The sequence below is a fragment of the Siphateles boraxobius genome, unplaced genomic scaffold (genome assembly GCF_051911475.1).
Source record: "Siphateles boraxobius isolate OS27281-9 unplaced genomic scaffold, OSU_SipBor_1 77, whole genome shotgun sequence".
In the NCBI taxonomy this organism is placed as follows: Eukaryota; Metazoa; Chordata; class Actinopteri; order Cypriniformes; family Leuciscidae; genus Siphateles; species Siphateles boraxobius.
In genome coordinates, this window is record NW_027509205.1 from 17,877,446 (window position 1) to 17,893,081 (window position 15,636).

General features: G+C 37.7%; 1 protein-coding gene across 2 annotated transcripts in view; it reads right to left on the reverse strand.

Moving 5' to 3' along the window:
- The window catches only part of tshz2 (teashirt zinc finger homeobox 2), a 122,344-nt gene that overhangs the window by 81,339 nt on the left and 25,369 nt on the right, over positions 1 to 15,636 (reverse strand). The window contains exon 1 of one of the 2 annotated variants that reach the window (XM_077218864.1): positions 8,627 to 8,708. The exons of the other annotated variant lie outside the window; for it this stretch is intronic. The gene's annotated coding sequence lies outside the window, so the exon portion shown is untranslated. Of the gene's footprint in view, positions 1 to 8,626; positions 8,709 to 15,636 lie in introns of those variants that run through there. 2 annotated transcript variants of the gene reach the window in all.

Below are 15,636 nucleotides of genomic sequence, written 5' to 3' on the forward strand. Positions count from 1 at the left end.
CAATGTCTATGGTGGTTACGGCCCTGCATTTTATTAATCTCATCATCTGGATTTCATTTATAAAAAAGTTTGCCTTAAGAATCTTATATTTTCTGACACATTTTCTCCATCATTTAACGATTAATCAGAGATAAATGAGATAGTTTATTGTTTCTAAGTACTTTACTGAGTATTTGCAAAAAATAGTACATTTAAAGTTGTATGCAAAAGCATTCTTATTAGTCAATGCTGTCCAAATGAACAGAAGTATGAACAGACATGAATTAACAGAAATGTATCAAGATTAAAAATCAAAACTTAAACGGCTTAAACAACTAAAATATTACTTATACATGCATAATAGAGCATATGGCACAGTTAACCATAAGATCCACTGCAAGGTTCACTGACAGTTTGTGGCCCATATTTCCACATGTCACACCGCGCAGCTGCCAGATACAGTGAGCTTCTCAGCTGCGGACTGTGTGATTGCAGCAGACAGGGCAGGATGTTCCAGTTTCGTGTGAACAATAAGGCCATGAAGGCCAGGTATGGAAATGTTTTTATCATTAACCATCCATCAGTCACGTCCAGACAACAGAATGTGCCTAGGAAAATCAGCTGGAATTCTGCTCAGGCAAGTGGGTACAAGAGGACCACTTCCTGCATTTAAATGTCTCTTATTTCAGGACATTCCTGCTGCCTGTTATTTAACAAAAATGATTGGTCCTACAGTAGATTTCATACAGAGACATCCATGATCACAAATTACCACTGTCCATTTTAAATTTCTGAAGTAGATTTTTACATTTTCAGAAGGAAATATGAGTGGTGCTTGCCTGTGGAAATATTAGGATGTTGTGTGTGGTTACCAGGGTGTTGCTAAGGTGTTTTTGATGGTTGCTAAAATGCTCTGCTAGGATGTTCTGAGTGGGTGCTTATTGTTTACCAAGTCCAATCTCAAGTCACTATGATATTCTAGTCTCCACACATGGATTTAGCCCCTCCTAAAATAATCTTGTTTAATTTTTGTGCCTGTTTTATTGCTCAAAAGGCAAAACATTTAAGTCTAAGTAAGTAAATAACCCTAAATATGAGCATACTTTCTTTCTACTTGGACGTCAACACAAGCTTGAATGATTCAAGTGCATTCTTCCTCGTACCTGATCTCCAGCAGGACCTGGCCGCCGGACTGTCAACGACGTGGTTATCCTTCACCACAGGCTGACGGAGGCATTATTCCGATGGGGATTGTTTGACTAATAAGCATTTTTACTGCACAAGCACAGGCTCCAGTCAATGTTGTCCAGAGCTTGTAAAGGACACCTTGTTCATGGGGAGCCAGTGGAAACCATTAAATAAAGTGACTCGTCTGTTAAATGCACTAGAGATTAACTGGAGAAATCATCCAACTCTTTAAAAGGCAATATATTTATATATATTGTATATGCACCATTGAGATTAATTTCCATTCCTTACCAGTTACATTATATATAATAGATCATGTTAAGGCAAAACCACTATCAATGTTACTCATACTTTGTTCAAATCCCTAAAGTATCAAACTTCAGGGCACCATTTGTGCTAAATACTTGAATCATATGTCAAGTTTTGCAGCATGTTGAGGAGCAGTGTGCCATTACTTTTCTAAGTGATCGGACGAACACCATGGCAACCACACAGCAACTCAAGAAACCACCCGGAACACGCTAATCACCCCACAGCAACACTAGCAACTACATAGCAACACCTTGGCAACCACACAGAAACACAAGAACCACCTAAAACGCCATATCAATCTTATAGCAAAAGTACTAGCAACCACTCAGAACACCCTAACGACAACACAGTAACAGTATGAACCACTCAAAACACCCTACCAACCACATAGCAACACCCCGACAACCACCCAAAATGCCCTCGCAACCACAAAAATAGTAACACCCTGGCAGCCACACAGAAAAACTAGAAACCACCCAAAATGGCCAAGCAACTTCATAGCAACAGTAGCAACCAATTTAGAACACCCTAGCAACCACATAGTAACACCCTGGCAACCACACAACAACACTAGACCACCAAGGACACCCTAAAAACCACTAAGAGCACCCTAGCGATCATATAGCAACACTAGTAGGAATCACTCAAACCACCTGAGCAACCAGCAAGAGGGCCCTAGCAACCACATAGCAATACTGTTGTTAACCACTTAGAACAACCTAGCAACACCATGGCAACCACACAGCAACACTAGAAACCACCCGGAACATCCTAACAACCACACAGCAACGACATAGCCACACCCTGGCAGCCACACAGCAACACAAGAAACCACCCACAATGTCATAGCAATCTCATAAACAGTAGCAACCACCCAGAACACCCTAGAGATCACATAGCAACACTGGGAACAACTCAAAACACTCTAGCAACCACCCAGAATGCCCTGGCAACCACATACAGTAGCAACACCCTAGAGATCACATAGCAACACTGGGAACAATTCAAAACACTCTAGCAACCGCCCAGAATGCCCTGGCAACCACATACAGTAGCAGCACCCTGACAACCACCCAGAATGCCCTAGCAACAACACAGTAACACTAGAACATCCAGAATACCCAAGCAACACTCTGACAACCACCCAGAACACCCTAGCATAACAGTGAGTTTCACACAAACAAGCAACACTCACATTTTCTTAATAAAATGTTAAATTCAGATTATTTTCTTTATAGGAATACACAGATGTCAAAAATTGTAAAAAGATGTAAATTTAGGGTGATTGGACTCACTTTTTATTTTTTTTATTTTTATTAATGCAAAAACAAGCTGTCTGTATTTCTCTCCGGACTGCCGTACACTTTCTTAAAAAACAGTATTTTGTCCCAAACTGGCACTATCGGTCATCCGCAGGCATGCTTCTCTGAGTCTCTGACAAATGCCTTTCAGGATTTTAGGAGTCTATAATAGTGGTGTGCAGTAAGGGAGCGTTTCCATTCATGTCACATAAGACAGGGTTTTGTAAGGTGCAAAGCGCATGAGGGACATGGTCATTTGAGAAACATCTGTCACTCCGGCACACAATAAAAGCATGGGGCCCCTGAGAGGACAAGCAGAGAGCCCCATACATCATCCTCTGTGTGACTGCTAAGCTAAGAGACACACATGATGTGGGCCGTTCAATCACATCAGCCTGTAATGCTGTGAAACACAGTTCTGGTGTCTACATAATTATGTGACAAAGAACTTGAGGAATACTGTGACTAAACATTATTGAAACAATCCGGGAATTGATATTGATTTGCTTAGTGTTGGAAATAAAACCGTGGCGTTTGACTTCAGGGGCCGTAGCGCGGAGCCACCCCAGGTATACGAGCCCTGATTCTCCCCTGATGCTGCAGGCAAAGGCGAGACAACGGTGCATTGCATCTCTCTGGCTTTCTAATTCTCCTCCTCCCGGCTTAATTGAGAATTTGAACAAACAAATTAATCATTGCAGCCCATAAAAATGACAGGATTCATGCAGTAGCATTCTTCATTCGCTCTAATTTGTTGTGTGTTGTTATTGCCCCCTCCGCCCCCCCCTTCGCCGAGGCCCTTTCTTCAACCCCCACAGCAGATTTTATTTAATTTATTTATTTTTTGTGCTGAATTTGCGAGTTTAGACCTTATGAAAATTACAAATAGTTGTCAAGGTTAACGAGTTAATATTCTCATTCAATATTTATTTTATGGGCACAAGAGAGCGTCTCCCTTCGCCGCATCCCACCGCAGGAGGAAGATGGGTGTGTTAATCAAAATGACAAGGACAGTGTCCTTTTGATAATACCCTGAATCATCGAGAATAAAAAATGAACTTTATTAATCAGCAGGCCCTGATTAATTGTTATGAAGTGCAACTCGTCCATTTCCCCCCGCATTTCCGTAATTTCCAGAGAAGCTTAACAATCTCCCCGATGATTTGAAGCTGTTTGGGGTTGAGTGGAACAAAGCAGAGCTGCAATAAATAGTTGGAGCTGGCTTTTTTCTTCTCGGCGGAACCTGTATTTAGTCAACAGATACAAAATACAATTATATCCGGTCCTGTGCATGTAATTTCATCAGTTGAATATGAAAAAAAGAGGCGGGGCTTTTTAATTGAGGGCACGGGAAGGTCAAGTTCAGATTTAATATTGGAGATGTATGAATTTGGCCTTTATTCACTCAATAAAAGATCTCGTAATTTCAGGAAAATGCACTTTTACACCATTACATGGTATGATTTTCAGCCTTAAGGTACTTAACTGGGTTGTAATACATTTAAAATAATGAGGAAAAAGTTTAGAATGTAGAGGTGAGGACGACATCCTAATATCAGCAGTGTTTGCAAAGGCAAGCATCTATATTACTATTGCCTATATTTATATATAAAACATCCCTAACCAAAAGTAGTAAACTTCAGTATATTACAAAATACATACACTATGCCTCTAAAGGGACATGGTGAAAGAAAAAAATATGAAATGGAGGAAAAAATTTTTGTCAATGCTTTTTGCGTTTACTCAAAAAACCTTTGCGTTCCCTCACAAAACTTTCACGTTCCACCAACAAACTCGGTGTTCCCTCGCAAAGAGCTCAAAAGGTTTTACGAGCGAAAGCAAAGTTTCTCATGGGAACGCAAAAGGTTTTGCAAACAAACACAATGTTTCTCAGGGAGAACGCAAAGATTTTGCGAGCGAAAGCAAAATTTTCTTGGGGGATCGCAAAGGTTTTTTAACGGAACTTAAAGTTTCTCGAGGGAACGCAAAGGTTATGCGAGTGAACGTAAAGTTTCTCAGTTGAACGCAAAGGTTTTGGGAGTGAACGCAAAGTTTCTCGAGGGAACGCAAAGGTTTTGCGAGTGAACGCAAAGTTTCTCGGGGGAACACAAAGGTTTTGCGAGTGAACGTAAAGTTTCTCAGGGGAATGCAAAGGTTTTGCGAGCAAACGCAAATTTTCTCGGGGGATCGCAAAGGTCTTTTAACGGAACTTAAAGTTTCTCGAGGGAACGCAAAGGTTATGGGAGTGAACGTAAAGTCTCTCAGTTGAACGCAAAGGTTTTGGGAGTGAACGCAAAGTTTCTCGAGGGAACGCAAAGGTTTTGCGAGTGAACATAAGTTTCTCGAGGGAACGCAAAGGATTTGCGAATGAACGTAAAGTTTCTAGGGGGAACGCAAAGGTTTTGCAAGTGAACGTAAAGTTTCTCAGGGGAACGCAAAGGTTTTGCGAGTGAACGTAAAGTTTCTCTAGGGAATGCAAAGGTTTTGCGAGCGAATGCAAATTTTCTCGGGGGATCGCAAAGGTTTTTTAACGGAACTTAAAGTTTCTCGAGGCAACGCAAAGGTTTTTCGAATGAACGTAAGGTTTCTCGGGGGAATGCGAAGGTTTTGCAAGCGAACGTAATGGCGGGAATAGAGTTAACAAAACCAAGTTAAGAGTTAGAGTTAACAAAACAAAACCAATCAAGACGCATATTATACAATATAAAAGGATAAAAGTTTGGACAAAATGTATTAAACGTTGTTTAATGCACATCTCTATCGTTTTTAGCTGCTCTGTCTAGGCCAGATGAAGTTTTAGCCATAACAATGAGCGAACAAGGGCTCCTGCCGGGTTTGATTTAAGACCAAATATTCATGTGATCTCTAAGTCTTAAATGACAGCTGTGTAATATGTAGGGCAATTAATACTGCATATATTGAATGTTAATGATTAATATATAAAACCAAATAAAGTTTGCATAGAGCTGGGGCAAGGTTGAAGTTCCTATCTAATTTACATGAGCGTGTCAGACATGTGCAGCTCATTTGCTCTATGAAGTTCTGCTCATGAAACAGAATACACAAGCTGCGAAAAGTTTTATGTCTTCCGGGGCTCCTCACCCCTGAATACTTATTGCAATGACAGGACAAAGCTAAAGCAAACAGGGCCCTCAAGAAAGCAGACTTCTTACGATTTTCTTACATTTTCTTTTCCTTTGTCTTATATTTTTTTCATAAAGAAATCCGCTGTACTTTCAAATTTGTTAATCTGAAACCTATGAAGTTCTTAAAAAAACAACTTTTTGTACATAAAAATATTAATTACTGTATATCACAACGGCTTTTTCATAGTAAGTTTGATATGGTTTTAAATACAAAACTGACTAGTGACTATTATCACAGGGATTTGAACAAACTCCTTAACCCTACCAAACCTCGGCTCTAACTCATCCTGCGTACCTCAAATCAAGTGAATTGTTGAGGAGAGATGGTTTCATACTTTTCACAAAGTAAATGGACTCACAATTGTCACTTAAGCCCTATTCGGTCGGGACTAGTTTAACATGGAGAGGTGGGGTAATGTAATTTTACCACAGGACGTCTGTAATAATAATGGCCAATTCGCATGGGATAATATATCTCAGTAAAATCTCAGTATATCGCCGTCTCCACCCTGTCAACATGTGCGTATTACGTTGCTTGCTGATATAATGTGCGCAAACACGTAAAAATAACCCATATTTGTATATAAAACAGTTAGGTCTGGTCGGATGTCTTAAAGGGCCTCTATTATGAATTTTTGAAATTACCTTTCATGTAGTGTGAAAACATCCTGCAAAGTTTCAAATCTGAAAGTGCACCATATATAAAATGATTGTCTTTCAAAAGTAAGAGTCGACTCTGAGTCAATGAAATGAATCGTTTTTCAAACGAGTCAAAAGCCGTTTCGTTGTGATGTCAGGATGAAACATTAGCATATTGCCCACCCATTTATTGCGCGCGCAGACACCAGGGAAAACTTGAACCTCAAACACTGCAGCTGATTCCTGTGGATACTGGATATCATCATGTCGAGAGAATACACTGTGCTCTAAAATGTGAAGGTAAAGCCAGTTTTTTTCACTGCCCAATGAAGTGCATGTGAAGAATCAATGGTTAAAATTCATTTTTACCACAGCAGTATAATCCTAAACTTTTGCGGTTACCTTTATTTTACAGACGACTGCTTCTCAAATCTCAGAGTTCAATGCAGGATTCGCAAACTGCTTGCTCTTGAAATATGGTGTTCAAAATACTTAGTTTTGAGTTTTATATTGTGTAACGTTAGGTCTCTCCTAACTGGTTAACTCACATAATTAATACTTCTGCTAATCAGTTGTGGGCCACTATTACCTATAACTGTGTCTATTAATACAGATTGTCATTCTCACTACTTTGAGGAAAGATTAAACATGGAGCAAGATTTGTTTTACCAACGTTTATGTTACATCAATCATTCACGCTAGAGCTCGGCTAATGTGTACATTGCATACTGTTATTGATACAGTTTCCACGTGTTCACCGCAATGTATTAGAAAAATACTCGGTAAATAAATTATTACAAGTAAAATAATCGGTTTGTTGATGGACATGCAGTTGTTAATGCTGACGGTGAGGAATTACAGTTGCAACATCTCATAATGTATCACTGAGAAACGTCCTGCTCGAGTTGTCCTGCGATGGAAGTTCGGGTTAAATCACTAGTTCTGCCAATGTTTCATCATCAGACTCATGTTTGCATTAATATGGAAAAATCAATGTCATTGTTCGTTACTGTCTTTAGTTTAGAACACGCGGAGCTGACTTTGTTATGGCAATGGGCGGTTTTTATTTTCGACACGCGCGATGTACGCGGTAAACCAATCACAACAGACTGAAGTGTCTGGCCAATCAGAGCAGAGTAGCTTGTGGAAAGGAGGGATTTATTGATTCATCTGACGAGTCGTTTGAGAATCATTAGAAATGGTGTTGATGTGCAAATGTATATTATCAGGAAATGACCTTTGATGCATGTAAACCTGTTGTAGGAGACTCCAAAACAACATTAGGAAACTTTAGAATAGCATAATAGGGGCTTCTAACAATCAGTATCCTTAGGAACGCATTGAACAACTCAGAACGTCAATGGAGCAAGGCATCATAAAATCGTAATATACATCATATACATAATTTACCCACTATAATGCTAAATGTACCCCATGTTTCATTTCAACAGAAAAAATATACCAGGATAACCCGGATTCTCTTGAGACTCCCTGTTTCAGAGCGGTCATAGTTAATGATATGGTAAAGCCTGTCCGTATGTTGACATGATTAGTTAGGCTACAAGGTATAAAGAAACACCGTAGATTTCAAACCACAATTTTGTGACTGTTTTTGGTTCAGTGCAGTTTTAAAGTGAAAATAGTCAGCAATGGTGTTGACTTATGAATTTGGACATGGTTTGTCTTAAAGCATATTAAAAACACCACCTAGACATATAAACAACATTAAAAACTAGATCTTCATCACAGGGGGTCTTTAGGCAAAATTAAAATTAGTTATATTCAAAACCTTGTTCCTCAGTGAATGAATGTATTTCTCAAAGACATATAACCCCCAGATCTTTACCTCGGTATATAAACGAGAGAGCGTGTGAATATTTTACAATGAGCCGTCACTTCCAGTGGTCCTCAGTGGAGTGGGTGGTTCAGCGTGGCATGCCGTTAATTGTGGAGGTGTTTTATCCATCAGTGTGAATTATTCAAGGGGATCGTTAATAGCTATCCCAGATCCAGGAGGCTTCAGGAAGGAAGACAAAGCCCGCAGTAGAGAGCCATCATTACCTCGCCTCAGCCTTCCTCCGTCTCCTGGGCCTCCCGCGTTGCTGCCGAAACCAGGAAACTAACAAACTGCCAACCAGGAAGTCATAAATCCCAACTGAAGGTAAGACAGCTAAAAACCTGCGTAGGCTTTTAACAGGAAGACACGGGTTAGTTATGATTAGCCGTGTCTGTCTTGATCATCATGTTTTTGTCAAGATGTTTATCAGAATTCTCAGATTTCACGATTGCTTGTGCATTGTGAAATTTATATGAACTATAGCTGTGCTTCAAAAACTAGTGAGCCACCTATGTAGTCTGCATTCTAAGGTGTGATAGGCACTGCTATTTAGCTAAAAGATATGTTTGTAGACATGACCGCAATCCCACAATTCATTGCAAACTCAGCAGGAAAAATGCATTCAAGATGGCAACGAAATTAATTTACAAATGGTTAAATTACTATATAAATTAACTACACTGTGAACATTGGATTGCTTGATTCACTTAAAAAAAAATTATGCATCATTTTTCCAAGCCACTTTTTAGTAATTTACACATGGAGTTTTAAGCAATATTAACTAAGACACCTATTACCAAAAAGTTTGAGACTCTTCACCAACAGTTTGCTTAAAATACTGATGCATGTCAAGTAATAGTTAAATGTGTTAACCCTAGAAGTCTGGGTTTGTACATCGATACATTTTAATATAATTTGAATTATTATATTAAGACTGGATATTGTTAATTTCCTTCTTTTACTATTAATAAGATATCTTACATTAAATTATCTGATAAAATCACAAACACCAAATATGTTTTACAAATTGTATAGGTTACATTACATTTAAAAGTCATTAAAAACTTGCTCAAATTACAGTTTTTTCAAAGCCTCCAGAAAATTGCCATTTGCAGAAAGTGTGAATTACATTAAAGCCTTGCGAAGCCGTGTTTTACAGTGAATTTAGAACAGCTAAGGGGTGTTGTTAGGCATGAAGCGGAGTGCATTATAAGCGGAGTGCTATATAAGTGCATTATATAGCACCTCTAGTGCTATTCGACCATTTTTGACTGAAAAGTTTTACGTTGTTTTTTATTTTTTTTACTTCATCGGAATGGTATGAAACTTACACACACACACAACATACAACACACACACACACACACAATTTGAAAAGGTTATATGGACATGAAAAAAAAGTGACACTTTGTTAGTGGTTTTTTATTCGTGGTCAAATACAATCGCATTGGAAATCGATGGGAGATGGATTTCATCTATTGGAAACGGTTGGTAACTGCGCACAAATAAAATGCACACAAACTTACTAAAAGATATTTTTCTAAAAGATATCAACCTCATTTTTAGAACATAGCTTGTTTAGATTTATAGCTTTGATTTTCTCACAGTTTTTTAGAGTAAACTATGTTTTGGAGAATATATATTTCATTTAAAATTTTTCATAAAAATAAATGTTAAATTTTATAACTTTAAGTCCACTTTTTAAAACTTTTTTACACATCAGCAATAATTTGCCAAGTGTCGTGTTTAAAAATAGACCAAACTTCAGTCTGTGCTCTAAAGCTCAGGTCAGGAAGCAGACAAACTGGCTAAACTTACCGTCTGCTAGCTGTCTCACGTCACCGAGGTCAGATAAATCCCATCATATAGAGACTCTTTCACCTAGATTCATCTTATAGAGAATGTGTCTGTTCCCCAAATTAGGATATACAAAAAACTCCTAAACTCATTTAAGTGTAAAAATTTTATTGATGTTCAACAAATAAAAAGCAGATATAATACGGATGAACAAATGATAAAGCTCGATCCCTTACTTCAAAAACACTTATTCTTAAATGATATGACTACAGATTATAACCTAGATGTGCTGTGTTTGAAAGAAACCTGGCTAAAACCAGACGATTACATTACTTTAAATGAGTCCACTGCAATATTACTGTTATAAACATGAGCCTCATCTGAAAGGCAAAGGAGGAGGTGTTCCTGTAATATATAGTAATGTCTTCAGAATTACTGAGAAGTCTAGCCTTAAATATAATCCTTTTGAAGTGTTGGTGCTTAATGTAACACTATCTAGTGTAAATGATAAATCACGTTTGAGATTTGTGCTGGCTACTGTATACAGGTACCATACAGACTTTATCAAAGAATTTGCTGAATTTTTTTTATTTTTTTATCAGAGTTAGTACTGGCTGCAGATAAAGTCCTAATTGTTGGTGATTTTAATATATAGATCATGAAAAATATGCATTGGGATTGGCATTTAAAGACATTCTGAACGCTATTGTAGTTAAACAACACGTGTCAAGACCTACTCGTTGTAATCATACTCTCGTCATATCAATGTCATATTTTTGGCCATTTTTTATTCATGATTAATAACTAGTCTAAAATTAAGAAACCCCTAGAAAACAGTAAAAAAACAACAACAAATAGATGTGTACATTTAAGATAGACTACTTAATTTATTATTCCGATATCCAAATATGATACTAAATCACACAGGAAAAAGGACTTTTATTTGTGACGTGCTGTCTTTGCATTTGAACATTGCACATTTTAAACAGGACACGCATTAGCTGAATAAACGTTAGCCAATACAAACATATTTTAGATGTATATTTTATACATATTTTAGCCAATACAAACATATAGAAAATAGTTGACAATGAATAGACAGGAGTCCAATAATAGCAAAACGAATCACTGATTCTAAAAAGAATATCAAGTAGATGAATCCGAAATATGGGGCTGTGTTAACAGTAAAACGTCTGTCTTTTAACGAATTTTTAAAACACGGATGGATAATACAAAATGCTTTGACATTCTGACAGTCTGTGTTTGTGTGAGAGAGAGAGAGAGCGCGCAGTACTGATAGAACGGTACTTTTTAATCCATAAGTAGCCTAACTAATACGCTAGTATTCATACAAAATAATTATGTTAGGTACTTTAGTTATTAACAATAACATAACACATGCAGACTACGTTTCTCAACACTGAGAATGAATGAATAAATGCCTGTTTCTCCAGACTCGTGCTTATCAGTAATCCACAAATTACAAAACTTTCATAATCACTAAGCCATAGCGATTTTAATTTTATTTAGATTTATTGTTCATTTAGATTTAAAATGCATACTTAAGCATTTTATAATTTGCATGGCTGAATGATGTTTTCCTCTTATCTGAGTGACCATGAATGAAGGAGTATTTTAATCCATGCGATCACTCCCGTATGATCATCGAATCCAGATTAAGTTAACTAAAAACAATATTTCAACTTTCCACATCCACCCCAGCCCGTTTACCTTCAGGAGTCAGAAGTGCTGTGACTACTGTAGCCTACTGTCCTCGCTTATGAACTCAGTCAGACGTTGGGCCGCGGGAGTGGAAGAGGATCGGTCTTGCTGCCGATTTTCACTCTTTTTAGTGATAGGCCTTACGCATCTGTCAAACATCCCCGCTTGCTATTTGGGGAATGAACCCAGCGCTATGATTGGTCGAACTCCGCTTCTTTTGCTGTTGCTTGATTTGAGGACTGCGGAGGTTTTTGCGTAGTTTAGAGTGACAAATCGTACCACCGTACTTTGAGGTCAAAATGCGTACCCACTACGCAAAATGCGTACAGGTTAGCAGGTCTGCAAATATGTTAGACCTATCACTTCTGCCAATCAAGATCGCTTTATTACTATTCCTGATCAGTTTCATCTCCTCAGCATCCCAGATAGCTTAGAAGAACTCGATATTGCAACAGAAACGTTTGACCCTCTCCTTTCCAACACTTTAGACACAGTTGCTCCTCTGCGCTTAAAGAAGATTAAAGAAAATAGTCCAATTCCGTGGTACAACGAGCACACTCAGGCCCTTAAGAGAGCAGCCAGAAAAAAAGGAGCAAAACTGGAAGAAAACAAAACTAGAGTTTTTTTTCCCGCATTTCATGGAAAGAGCACAATTGCGTACAGAGAGGCCTTAAAAACTGCTAGATCTGCATATTTTTCAAACCCTAGTAGAAGAAAATAAACAAAACCCTCGGTATTTATTTGAAACAGTGGCTAAATTAACGAAAAATAAAGCTTCATCCCCAGACGTTTCCAAGCAGCACAGCAGTAATGACTTTATGAACTTCTTTACTTACAAGATTGATAATATCAGGGAGAAAATTATAACTATGCAACAGTCTTCTACAGTATCGCATCAGGCAGTGCATTGTAGTCTCCCTGAGGAAAAATTGATTCATTCATTGCTATAGGAGAGGAAGACTTTTATAAACTCGTTAAATCATCTAAATTGACAACATGTATGTTAGACCCTATACCGGCTAAGCTATTGAAAGAGATGCTTCCAGAGGTCATAGATCCTCTTCTTAATATTGTTAATTCATCTTTGTCATTAGGATTAAGCTAGCTATGATTAAACTGCTTGTTAAAAAAAAACGCAACTTGATCCTACAGAATTAGTCAATTACAGGCCGATCTCAAATCTACCTTTTCTGTCAAAGATACTAGAAAAGGCAGTATCATCACAACTATGTTCCTTTCTAGAAAGAAATGGTATCTGCGAGGATTTTCAGTCAGGATTTAGACCGTATCATAGTACTGAGACAACTCTCATTGAGTCACAAATGATTTACTCTTATCATCCGATTGTGGTTGTATCTCTCTATTAGTGTTACTCGATCTTAGTGCTGCATTTAATACCATTGACCACAACATTCTTTTAAATGGACTTGAAAATTATGTTGGCAATAGTAGAATTGCATTAGCATGGTTTAAATCATAATTATCTGACGTTATCAGTCTGTAGCAGTAAATGAAGAGATGTCTTATCGATCAAAAATATGGCGTACCACAAGGCACAGTACTAGGACCATTGCTGTTCACTCTGTACATGCTACCCTTAGGAAATATCAATAGGTAGCATGGCATTAGTTTTCACTCTTATGCTGATGATACTCAGCTCTATATTTCTTCATGCCCTGACAAACCTACCAATTCACCAAATTAACGGAATGCATAGCTCAGGGATGGGCAACTTCGGTCCTGGAGGGCCACTGTCCTGCAGAGTCTAGCCCCAACCCTAATTAAACACACCTGAACAAGCTAATCAATGTTTTCAGGATTACTGGAAAAAAGTTTTTGTCAGGGTTGGAGCTAAACTCTGCAGGACAGTGGCCCTCCAGGACCGAAGTTGCCCATCCCTGGCATAGCTGATAGAAAAAACTGGAGGACCAGTAAAAAAAGAGATTCTAATTATTGGACAAAAAACTTCCTCACATACTAACCTAGAATACTGTCTAACACTTGTGGCTGCTCTGTCAAGTCACGTGTCTAGTATCTGTAAAACCGCATTTTTTCATCTTAAAAAATATATCTAAATTACTTCAAATGCTCTCAATTACAAATGCATAACAGTTAGTTCATGCATATCATGACATCAAGGCTAGATTTATGTAATGCTATTATGGGTGTTTGCCCTGCACTCTTAATAAACAAACTACAGCTGGTCCAAAATGCAGCCGCTAGAGTTCCAGAACCAGGAAGTATGACCATATTAGCCCGATTCAGTCAACAATGCATTGGCTCCCTATTAAACATTGTATAAATTTTAAAATATTACTGAATACTTACAAAGCACTAAATGGTTTAGTTCCCCAGTACCTGAGCGAGCTCTTAACACGTTATAGTCCGTCACGTCTATTGCAATCTCAAAATTCCGGTCAGTTGATAATACTTAGAATATCAAAATCGACTGCTGGCGGTAGATCCTTCTCCTATTTAGCACAAAAACTTTGGAACAGTCTTGCTAACATTGTATGGGAAGCCAACACACTCTGTCAGTTCAAATCTAGACTAAAAAAACATCTCTTTGACCTAGCATACACCTAACACATTACCCGAGGTTTACCGCAGTCCGCCAGATTCAGGCCGTATCCGCATCTGATGAAGGACCTGCGCCTGGACACGACGACAATGCAGTCTTGACGTGTCAACTAGTCTCTCCAGCCACTGTGAAGGCTCCCTTCTCCTTCCCTTTATCTCTGTACAGATAAAACATTTTCAGGATAAATCCGAAAGTTTTAAGTTGGAAGGTTTTAAGTAAGAAGGTTTAAGTTGGAAATTTCTTTTTCAGGTCCATGCTCAAAAAGTGAATAAATGGATTATAACTACTGCATAAATATAATTTAGTACCATAAAATCCCATAAGAATACACAATATTAAGTTAAAAATATTATCGAATTAAAATATAGTACATTCATTTCATTGAAAAAAAAAAAAGAGTATTTTTTTACCGACACACAAACAGTACCAGAGGGTTAAATTTGTTTTTGCAAATTTTGATTATTTAAAGCATGTCATTTTCTTGTAAATGTGTACAGTATATAATATCCTGAATAACGGAATACACACAACTTTAGCATGAATAATATTTTACGATGAAAAATAAAAGCTTATCTCACATCTCTGTATCATACAGCATGTTAGCTAAAGCTCAAGAGACTGCAAGGACCGCATGTACCTCAGAGTTCACAGCGTAACACAAACATTCAAATCTGACGTGATAAACAGAAGTGCTTCATAATGGTTTTACTGTACTCACGGTGTCCTCCCACAATTAAAACCTTTCAGCAGAATACAAGATTCACTGCAGCCTGCCAAAAATTCTGGTCTTGATGTTATCATTTCACTGTTATAAAGTTTTCAGACTTGGACATCATAAGCGAATCATTTTCAGAGGAGGCTTCAAAATTCAAAAAAAGATCTTATCAGTTTCAAGAATGAGGATCATTCAGAGGTGAGTGACCCTGAATTTGTTGCTATTGCAACAGCAACTTTCACAGTAGCTGTTTGATTTAAGGCCTTTATGAAAACTGTAATAATTATTAAGGTGTATATATAGTGTATATACGTATACATACATATATATATACATAAATATATATATGTGTGTGTGTGTGTGTGTGTATATATTTTTTTTTATATATATTCCTGTAAAGTCAGGACTATCAGTCTTAT